Below are 8,907 nucleotides of genomic sequence, written 5' to 3'. Positions count from 1 at the left end.
GCCAGCTTGCTACCTCCTGCACCTTCACCAGGCTGCCTGAAGAGGAGAGTGGCTTGGCATTCTGCAGAGACACACACACACAAAGGCCTTTATCACACAGAGGAAACACACAGACATCACAGTGCACATTCAGGGGAGATTTCTGGAAACCGAGCCCTGGTTTCCCACTCCACACCTCAGCAACATCAATCCATCACTGTATGGGCCCTCATTAAATCATGACACCTCCTCGCCTCCTTGTTACACTGCGAAACTCCTGCATGTTACCATGACTGCATTCCGTACATCACCTGCTCCCCTCTGCAACACCAGCGACACAGAGCTTGATTCACACAAGCGGTACAGCTTCAGGAAATATCCTGCTGTCACGCAAAACTAAAGCTATCTAAGCAGCATAATTACCTGGGTCCTTCCCATATGTTGGAATGCTAAACACCTCAATTGAAATTGAAACTGCCTCAGGAGTGCAACCTTTTTGTGAACCCGCACCGCCAGGCAGAGACAGACTGAGATCAGCGACCCTAAAGCCAACAGCAGGAGTGTATGCTACGCTGCCATAAATCAGGTCTGCAATAATGAGTCCGCCACCCCGCACAACTTACAACCACAGACAACTTCATTAACAACGCACAGTCCACATTGACACTATCACATATTACGTACAATGCCATCACAGTTTTAAATGCCAAGCAACCTTTGGTAAAATACGTTATTGCCATTACAATACCCATTGCTCTGTGAACCCCAGTCTGTTACTGATTCAGGGCCCCTGGCAGAACTGTGGAAGACTCACCAGCCACAGATTGCGACTTTAACCAGACAATTATCTACTCAATACTGGCACTTAGTGGCCAACACTAGGTATGACGCATATCACTTTGAATGCACACTCTACCCAATGATCTCCCCAGGGAAGGAAGCATTTCAAAAGGGTGGTCTCCATGCATACTGCCAGAAACTTCATTCTTGGCAGAGTGATGGTTTCATGTTTTCTCAATAATTTAATGGAGACATTACACTGTACAATAGCACGACTCCCTAACCAAAGGTCACTCGAAACAATTTATGACAGCTGCCATTTTTGCATAGCGTCCATAGCAGAAACCGCACAATGAGTGACTTGGCGCTGCGTCTGTGGGTGGGTCCATCAGGAGAACTGAGGGAATTTCACAAATGCATGGGAGCAACAGCAAACTAACCAAGCTGGATGATGAAAAAGCAGGGAGAAAGTCTCAAATGGGACACGGTTATTGTCTATAATGCAATGTTTTATTTTTTACAGTATTGGAAATTGTCCACTGGTGGGGAGGCCCTGTAGTAGGCGTTTGTTTTAATTCTGCTTTCAGCTGAGAGCTGAGAGTCTCATACTGTGCACCAGAGCAGTGTTTCATAGCACTACACAAGCCTGAAACAATCAGATCCTACAGAACTAGCAGTGCCATCTGGCTAGTCCAATCAGCAACAGTAACGCATCAGCTTTTTATAACAAAAAAAAAAAAAAAAATACTGAAACATCCGAGACATATATTTTGGTAACAGACTTTAGGCTTGTGCATTGCCCAGAGCAAAAAGAACACCACACATCTGTACTCAAGTAAAGACAGATGGATCAGACATGGTCAAATGTAAGCGGAGAAAGACAGAGTAAGATGCCACATATACATCTCCACACAATCACATGTGTTCTGGTTTAACACAGGGCTCTGCGGTTACTTTTTCATGTCAGACAAATAAAAACGGTGCAGACAGGACAAAAAAAAATCCTCTTCCCATTTGCAACACAAAGCACAGATAAATGAGCTCTGCGCATTCTTGTAAACAATGCAGACCCATTCTTAAAGTATGCATTCGGATTACTTATCATAATGAGGATAAAGTGTCACAATTACCTTCTGTTTGTTTATTTCGTGTGGTAAGCGATCGATTTAGAATATGTAAGTACCCATTTCTCTAACAAACACTCACAAGAAAAAATTCAGGTCTGGAATCCATAACAATTACAAAGTCTAAATAATAGGAATAGCAGCGCATATTAAGAGGGTGATTAGATATACACACACAATGCCAGTCTCTTTAGCTTGAGGAAAAACATTATACCCCTCCCAACACCCTTTCAGATTACTGCTTGTATTGTTGGTATGAAACCAGCAGAGGGCGCACTTGCACAAAGAGCCATCCTGAGGACGGCAAGGCTCAAACACGCTTCCTTGCCATAATCGAGCCGAGGCCGGGTTTCGATAAGGGTGATAAACGATATCCAGTATTTATAATTTCATCAGCGGGGATGCTTTAGAATGTCTCAGAGGCCTTGAAAAGGTTAAATGAGTATAAAATGATTTGAGCACAATTCTAAAATGGCATCAGCATTTTCAAGGGCCCTCAGAGTATAAAATAGGCTCCATATTTCACTGATCATCAGACAATCAAAATGTTTATTCAATACAAACAGTATCAGACAGAGCCTGCAGAAATGACTCAGCGCGGAACCATTATTTAACCAGAGGGGTCAACTGGGAACTCATTCTCTTACTGACAACCTGGGGAAACAGAGTTGGGTAGGGAACGCCAGGAGGGGGGATGATTAGGAGGCCAGATGCAGGAAGCCAGTTTAGAGATCAGGACCCCAGGGTTAGCACCCCCTAATAAGGTCACAGACTATACCGTGCCATGGGATTCCTGACTACAGTGAGTTAGTATCTCAGGTGAAGACTCGTCCATCACTGCACTGGGGTTTTACACTACATTAAATTATTTTCATTTAGCAGATGCTCTTATCCACATGTAATCCATTTATACAGCTGGATATGTACGGAGGCAACTGTGGGTTAAGTACCTTGCCCAAAGGTACACTGGCAGTGCCCCAGCTGGGAATCAAACCAGCAACCTTTCGGTTACAAGCCCTGCTCCTTACCACTATGCTACACTAAGGCTGGTTTTATACTAACATGGTCCATAGGGAAATGCCTCCTATGGGCTCAGCAGCACCACTCCCAGAGGCTTTTCCCAGGAGATCTACCTGTCAAATACGACCCGAGCCCAGCTGCTCAGCATGACGGGCCTACAGAGATACTGCTTTAAGAAGACTTCCAATCGTACTTCAAGTGGTCATTTAACCGCAGTCGACACCAGCACAGTTAACATCACCGCCAACAAAGCGGACAGCTTGTAAACTCCGGATGAATGAAGCATGTCTGCAAAATCAACTCTGAAGAAGCACATTTAACTCCTAACATATCCAACTGCTGTCGCCAGAGAATTGCGGAACAGCACAGTCCTCCGCCCTCAAACATCAGCACTGCCACGAAATACCCAGTCTGAGGTTATGCGGGGGCAGGCCAGACATCTCAAGGGACTCTCCTGTACCCCTGAACAGGTGTTCTTCTTGGCACTGGTGGCTCACACACTCCATCTGCAACTTATGCTCAGAGCGCGTAATCTGCACTCTGCGGCGCTCGTTAATCTGGAGTTAACGGCGGGAGAGAATAAAGGATGCAGCGGAAAGGCAGCGGCGCATCACAGCGTCTCCTGAGAGCCCGACACCGCCTCTGTTTCAGCCCGCGTGCCCCCGGCCTCTCTGATTGCTCTGTCGTTAATTGCAGGTGATGTTGTCCTCCGCGGCGATTAATCAGACTGTCTGCGTGGAAGATTGCGGCTCAGCACGTGGGGGGAAATTCTTCAGACAATCAGAGATTGATTAATTATACTGAGGCAGTCTCTGATTACCCAAGGACAAAATAAGCAAAACAGCTTTTTTTAAAAAAAAAAATAAATAAAAAAATAAAAGATTTTCTTCAAATGGATGCTGGAAGCTTCAGCAAAACAGCTCATCATCCACCCTGCAGATTCACACCAACAAACACACAGGCAGGGGGTTCTGCGGGGTATTCAGCCATAGCTTTTACATGCCTCCAAACAGAAGCATCATCAGATGCTAATCTGAAGCATGAGCTCTGCTCTTAGACTGACGAAACCTATATATGAAGACTACAGGTAAAGTGGTGTAGTGCATACAGACAGACTATCGCAAATGTGCTTCACCCATACAGGATGACTACAGGTAATGTGCCGTAATCCACACAGACAGGCTACAGGAAATCTGCTGTACTGATACTGCTGAACACACGCTGTGTGTCATTCCTACCAGTTGGTACAATTGCCTCTCTGCTAAACATTCAACACACAGAGCCGTTACTCTGCATGACAAATAAACAGCGCAGACGTAAAGGTACAAATAGCTGGACTGTTCATATATCAATCTTCCTTTCCAGTACTGGAGAGAGAGGGAGAGAGGGGGGATAAACCTGAAAGTGATACGCCTGTCCTTGGTGCAGGAGAGACTGACAGAGTGTGCTGGTGTGTGCCGTGGATCCAGGAGGACTGTGTATTACGAGGAAAGATGGAGAAACAAAGCACTGGCTTAGGCAGGTGTGTCACTCTCCCACTCACTTTCATTACGGGGACACCGACCCGCAAACACCCAGCATGACACAAGGGAGATCAATCTGCCCAGCACACCACTCACTGCACTGACAGAGAGCCTCTGACAGAAACACCAATCATTAGACTGATGTAGAGAGTCTGACCAACAAACTAATGGATGTGACCCCTCCTCTGCTGTGCTGCTGAGCCACAGGCCTGACTCCACGGCAGACAGTGTGCAACACACACTTACCATAAACCCTGTGACCTTTAGGTCGCTTTACATAGCCACCTGCTATCACAGTAGGGCTTAGCCTAGCGCTCCTGTGTATGTTTCAGCCAAAGACATTTAAATGGAGGAGAGCTGTAGGTTTGCCCTCTTTCAAACCAGGAAACAATCACCACCCCACTATTCACAAATAATTAACTTTTACAATATTTTACTCAAAACTGTAACTTTTACATTCAGTTTTTAACATGCATGAACACATGTATAAATATGCATGTTTGGAAAACAAACTGCCATGTATTAACTGGCGAAATAGCTGGCAAACAAAAACATTAAATTAAAGACATTAAATGTGAAATTAAAGACAAGGACAACCCTGGCTATGCAGATGCTTATGCTGAATTGTAAACTGCGCTATTACAATTTGCTGAGGAAAACACACAGCACTGTAAGCGTAGCACTTTTCAGAGACAGAGACAGAGACACTTGAGCGATGCTGGGCTGGTTCCAGCATGGCTTGTTTTCTGGGGGACCGCTGGCCGCGCCATGCTATCCGTGCTACGCTGGCAAGCTGGGCTCCCTGCTGGGAGGAGATGCATGGCAACTGGCTGTTAGACCTGCCCAGGTGGAACATCAGTGGCGGTGACGCAGGCTGTAATGACCGCTTAATTATCATCGGGAGAAAGCGGAGCGTATTGACCTGGGCCATTCGATACTGAGCAGTGCAGTGAACTTCCCTCTCCCGTCTCAGACAGCAGGAAGAAGGGGAGCTCAGCTCAATGTGATGGTATCAAAGAGGCAGCTGGGTTCTGCTGCTAGAACAGGCATCTGGGCTGTTAACTAATATCTGATTTGCAATTAACCGCCAATGACTGGGCAGTGCTACTATAACAGATGTTTGGGTTGTTAACTAGCATCTGGATATGCAGTTAGCCATTAACAGTTACCTACCAGATAACACTTAACAGCATAATCAGTACTGATACACCTTGAAGTCATCAGCGGGCTGTTATCTGTTTCTAGGTACAACGTGCACAGATGGGCTATGACAGGTGGCTTTCAAATGACCTCATAATCAGCAGCAGAACATTACTGCTGCTAGGGGGTGTGAGTTATATTGACAGTGAGGTGAATCCAAAACAGTGAAGGGACGTCATATGGCGGAGTGCGGCGAATAAGCCCGGCAGTCACTGTTCGAGACAGATATCTGAAAAAGTAAGCGTTCTCAGAACCTGCCTGGTCTACAGAGGCGTGTTTGTGGGAGAGGAAGTCACGCCTGTCCCATGTGCCAACCGGCACATTACTGTACACGCACAGAGGGGTTTCAGTGATTACACTCCGCACTGTGAGAGAGCCTGGAGCACAAACAGCGCGCTCGGCTGAGCACAGACAAAGCCTCCTCACCTGCGTGCAGAGGCAGAGCTTGGCGTCCTTAATGCCCACGTTCCACTCATTTAACTCCGTCCCTGTTTGCACGCAGCCCGCGCCGGCTCCCGTGTGGCCGCGTAACCGGCTGCAGAGAGTGTGTAGAATGGAGTGCCACTCCGTTAGCTCTCATCCGAACACTGAGCTGAGCCCCCCCCCCGATCACACGCACGGGCCCCCCCTCTAACGGGAGCCGGGGGGGCCGGGCCGTGGAAAGCGAGCCGTTTGTCTCCCGGACGGGACAGGGGGCAGGGCTGCAGCTCCTCTACAGTTTCCCCCGCTGCAGACGCTTTAATTATGCACGACAGTTGGATCGGATTTCAGCCCCGCCCCCGCGGTGGCCGTCCCCAATGGAGCTGGGGAAAGGGGCGTGGCCGTGTACAGAGGGAGGGGCCGTGTGACACGGAGCGTGTCATTCCTTCACTTTGCGAGGCACAGATACTGGGGATGACTGGCCATTCCTCTGCATCTGGCTCTGCAGAGGTTGAGATGCCTCGAAACAGCTTGTAAACACCCGTTCTCCAAGAAGCAGGGCTATTGTTCTCTACCCCTCGGTCATTTCAGAAGCCCACATTAATCAGCGCCTCTCCATCGAGTCTGCTGAACCCGAGCATCTACTGGGGGAAGACCCCAGTCACCTTCAGAAAGCCAAAACAAAAGAGCACAATGTCTCCAATGGAAAAGGCCCAGTTCTGCATCCAACCAAGGCACTGGCCAAACTTGGGATATACATTTCAGTTCATAATATTCCAATGCTTAATGGCTCCTAAGATCAAATCCCCAATTCAAATGAGGCATCATAGTAACCCACTTTTCCTGCATAAACGCCAATGCCACTAGCTCTATGTTCACTCACATGTTGTAATTAGAAATTCATTTTGACAAAATGCTTGTTATTATATGCACGATTCTTTGACTTCAGGAATATTGATGAGAAAGAATAAAGATTTTTCATCCTGTTTGTTAGCAAGCATTCAAATACTGAATCAAGTAACTGATTAGTGATCTCAGGGTCCAGCTGCACCAGTCCCATTTCACACAGACCCATTCACTCACATATGAGGTGCCCCTCCGTCACCCCCAGACTAAAGCCGAAAAAACTGCTGCACGATCTCACAATGATTCTGTATGGACACACTGTTCTGTCTCTACCTCCCTCCCTCTCTCTCTCTCTCTCGCTCTCTCTCTCCCTCTCCCTCCCTCTCTCTCTAACATACACCCCCACACACCCCCACACACCCACACACACCCACACACACCCACACACACCCACACACACACACACACACACCCACACACACCCACACACACCCACACACCCACACACACCCACACACACACACACACACACACACACCCACACACACACACACACACACACACACCCACACACACACACAATTAAACCACACACTGAAAACACACTGGCTGTGCTTATTAGGACCAGTCATATCCGTATTTGCTGGGACAGTGCGAAAACATGTTTCACTGCATACCCAATTATACGCCTTACTCTCCTCAAAACATCTCAAACCCTCAACTATCGACTAATTCTACCAATAACACAAATGAGACAAGATGACCAAAGGATGCGGGTGCCTGTGGCTGGTTAGATTGCAGCTGATCTGAGTACAGAGGGACAGAGGACGGCTCTACAGCACTGTGCTGCCTGGTTAGATTGCAGCTGATCTGAGTACAGAGGGACAGAGGACAGCTCTACAGCACTGTGTTGCCTGGTTAGATTGCAGCTGATCTGAGTACAGAGGGACAGAGGGACAGAGGACGGCTCTACAGCAGTGTGCTGCCTGGTTAGACCACGCGCTCCCACTCGGTGACCTTGAGGAGAGTATCGTCTCCCTGTTTGGCTCTCCTGCTCACACAGCATCAATACCTGGGCCCTGCATTCGACCCTGCTCTGATTGCAGGGACTCCCTGTGGGGGCTGCAGCTCAAGGCCACAGGGTCGACACAGCACAGCGACTCTCAGATCTCCGGCCTGATCACCCAGCCTGACTGAGCACAGCTACTCTCAGATCTCCGGCCTGATCACCCAGCCTGACAGAGCACAGCTACTCACAGATCTCTGGCCCGATCACCCAGCCTGACACAGCACAGCTACTCTCAGATCTCCGGCCTGATCACCCAGCCTGACAGAGCACAGCTACTCACAGATCTCCGGCCTGATCACCCAGCCTGACTGAGCACAGCTACTCTCAGATCTCCTGCCTGATCACCCAGCCTGACAGAGCACAGCTACTCACAGATCTCCGGCCTGATCACCCAGCCTGACAGAGCACAGCTACTCACAGATCTCCGGCCTGATCACCCAACAGGTCTGATTTTACTGGTGGGGACACAGTGACACACATATGAGCTAAGCTACATCCCACTGCCACATGACAAAGAAGAGGGCGAAAATAAGCTTCCCTCAGTTCCACTCACTGCTAAACAGCAGCTCTCCCCTCCAGCCGGACTGGTATTGTGTGCGTTTGTGGATCTGCTGGGCTGAACTGCTTTCCTGGAAACACAGGGGCTGCGATTCACACACACCTCATACCAACACTGATACAGGATTACTGCATTACAGCACATTACACATCCCACCTTTTCTGTTTGCTCAAAGCAAAACGCTGAAAAGCAATGTGGTTTTCACAGCTGTAGCAAATCCAACCCCAGCTACTATGGTTGGTTGGATTGTTTTTAATCCAAAATCCGTGTTCCCCCGATGGTAGAAATTAAATTAGTTCAAAGCCAATGATCTCATCATTGAGAGAAGTCAAAATGCTCAGTGGCCTTGCTATGAGCAGGGTCCAGAGTCAGACATACAAAGAATGC

General features: G+C 48.2%; 1 long non-coding RNA gene across 1 annotated transcript in view; it reads right to left on the bottom strand.

Moving 5' to 3' along the window:
• Positions 1-8,907, bottom strand: part of LOC118769714 — a 52,040-nt gene continuing 43,133 nt past the window's right edge. Inside the window, exon 3 of the long non-coding RNA XR_005004514.1 lies at positions 1-61. This is a non-coding gene — a long non-coding RNA (uncharacterized LOC118769714). The remainder of the gene's footprint in view (positions 62-8,907) is intronic.

Source organism: Megalops cyprinoides, chromosome 22 (genome assembly GCF_013368585.1).
Source record: "Megalops cyprinoides isolate fMegCyp1 chromosome 22, fMegCyp1.pri, whole genome shotgun sequence".
NCBI lineage: Eukaryota > Metazoa > Chordata > Actinopteri > Elopiformes > Megalopidae > Megalops > Megalops cyprinoides.
This window is presented reverse-complemented; position numbering and strand designations above follow the sequence as displayed.